Here is a 2,500-nt window from a genome sequence, read left to right on the forward strand (position 1 = left end):
ATGCATCTTTTTTTTTTTTTCACTTTCAACATGTACTGTACGCCTCTCTTTCCACGCCCAAACACACACACACACACACACACACACACACACACACACACTCATGCCTCCTTCCCCTCCCACGCCTTCTAAACACTACCTATATCCGTTCCACGCCTTGTACACGCAATACACGCCTACACCCATCAACACACGCACTTCGTATCTTCAGCACACACACACACACACACAAGCACACTACATCCACCAATAGTGTCTTCCCTGCAGCGAATTCCCACGCACTCTTAGTATCAATCCCACGCCTCCTTAATTTCCCACGCCTCACACGCCCTTTGAAACAACAATACGCCCCCGCCCTTCCTCCCCCGCGCACTAATTTCATCTCAGAGAAAAATACACACACACACACACACACACACACACACACACACACGCCTCCTCCCACGCCTTCCCGCACACTCGCCGCTTACTTATGCATTCACGCGCGTGCACTCAAGTGAAGGATAAATATGTGTGTGTGTGTGTGTGTGTGTGTTTGCTTGACCTGGTGCCTGTAAATGGTCTGGTGGTTGCATACACACACACACACACACACACACACACACACACACACACACTTTCTTTTTCAAGGGTGAATGTAAAAATAACTCCAAACACTTATTTTTCTTTTTCTTGTAATTCTGTTTCTTCTTTTCTTCTTCCTAATCCACTTTTCTTTCAAATTTTCTTCTTGATAAGCTTCGAGTGTCTTTTCTTCCTTAATTCTGTGTTTATTTTCTTCCATTTTTCTTGTTTTTTTCTTCTTTTCTTCATCTGACTTGCTTTCTTCATGTCCGTTTCTATATTTTTCATTTTTTCCTTGTATTTTCTTCTATATTTTCTTCTTTTCTTCATCAGCCTTGGTTTCTACACGTCCGTTTCTATACATTTTTTCTTTGTTGTTGTTGTTTTTCTTCCTTGTCTGTCTTTCCTCTATCTTTCTGTCTTCATTTCCTTCCTTCATATCATTTTTCTTTCTTTTTTCTCTTATTTTTCCTTCTTCTTTTGGTGTTTCTTTCCTTCTTTTTTTTCTATTCCCCTTTTCTTTCAATGGTTATTTCTTTCTCTTCTTTTCTCAGCCTTTCCCCTTTTCTCTATTCCTCGTGTAAATCCATCATCACGCTTTTCCTTTCCATTCCTTTCTTTTCCTCTCCTTTTCTTCACAGACACATTATTTCTACCAAGCAAATGTTTCTTTCTCTCCTTCTTCTTTTCTGTGCTTTTCCTCCCTCCATCATCACACTTTTCCTTTCCTTTCTTTTCTATTCCTTTCCTTTACACATTATTTCTACCAAGCAAATAAACAAATAAACAAACAAGTCAATCAATAAATACTTAATTACCACCTTTTCTCACCTGTCAACACATACCTGAGTCTTCTTAATTAGTCCTCACCTGTAACTTACCTTTAATTAGGGGAAAAAGGGGAACAAGTTAAACAAAGGGAAGGTAAGGTAAGGTAAGGTAGGGTTAGGAAAGGTAATATAGGGAACAGGTGAGATGAACCTTACCTGAAGATGATGACGCTGTTACCTGGATGGGCTCGCACAGGTAACGGTGAACAAACGAACGAACGAACTCACCTGTGGAAAAATAAAAGAAAAAGGTCGTGAGAAAGCGATGATTTGGTTTATATATGATAGCGTGGTTATGTTATATCTCTCTCTCTCTCTCTGGTATTTTTATAATTTATTTCCTATTTTATGTTCATCCTCTTTAATTTTTTGATATATTTTGTTCTGTATTTGCTCTCTCTCTCTCTCTCTCTCTCTCTCTCTCTCTCTCTCTCTCTCTCTCCTAAATTATTCAGACACCAAAACTTTCACAAACTTTCTAATATTCCCAAAACTTTGCCACCTCGAAAAATTCTCTCTTTTCTCGCTTTCCTCCACCAACTAATGCCATTCTCTCTCTCTCTCTCTCTCTCTCTCTCTCTCTCTCTCTCTCTCTCTCTCTCTCAATGGTATAAGAAATGAAAATGAAGGAAGAGAAGGTAAGGTAGAGAAAATGAAGTGAAGGGAAGGAAATGAACTGAGGGAAAAGAAAGGGAAGGGAAGGGAAAGGAAAAAAAGGAAAGGATAAGGAAGTGATGAGGAAGGGAAGGGAAAGGGAAAGGGAAGGGAAAATACAAGGGAGGAAAATGAAGTGGAAAGAAGTAATGAGAAAGGAAGGGAAGGGAAGGAAAGTGAAGTGAAGTGAAGTGAAGTATTTATAACAGTCATTAAACTCATAATTCTTGGCTAATGAATCTTCGCCTCCATCAATGACACTATCACGCAAGGCCATTACCATAGACCCCCCATCCCCCCCCATTCTCTCTCTCTCTCTCTCTCTCTCTCTCTCTCTCTCTCTCTCATAATCTTCATACCTTTTTTTTCTTTTATTCCTTTTCCTCATTTTCTTGTCTCACGTAAAAAAATAAAAAGAGAAGGAAAAAGAGAAAGAAAGCAAAAGAGAGAGA

The 2,500-nt window shown here is 39.4% G+C and overlaps 1 long non-coding RNA gene across 1 annotated transcript in view; it reads right to left on the reverse strand.

Annotated features, from left to right (window-relative positions):
* Nucleotides 1-223: 223 nt before the first annotated feature.
* LOC127003505 (uncharacterized) overlaps nucleotides 224-2,500 on the reverse strand; it is a 38,881-nt gene continuing 36,604 nt past the window's right edge. The window contains exon 3 of the long non-coding RNA XR_007757108.1: nucleotides 224-1,622. This is a non-coding gene — a long non-coding RNA (uncharacterized LOC127003505). The remainder of the gene's footprint in view (nucleotides 1,623-2,500) is intronic.

Source organism: Eriocheir sinensis, chromosome 25, assembly GCF_024679095.1.
Source record: "Eriocheir sinensis breed Jianghai 21 chromosome 25, ASM2467909v1, whole genome shotgun sequence".
Taxonomy (NCBI): Eukaryota; Metazoa; Arthropoda; class Malacostraca; order Decapoda; family Varunidae; genus Eriocheir; species Eriocheir sinensis.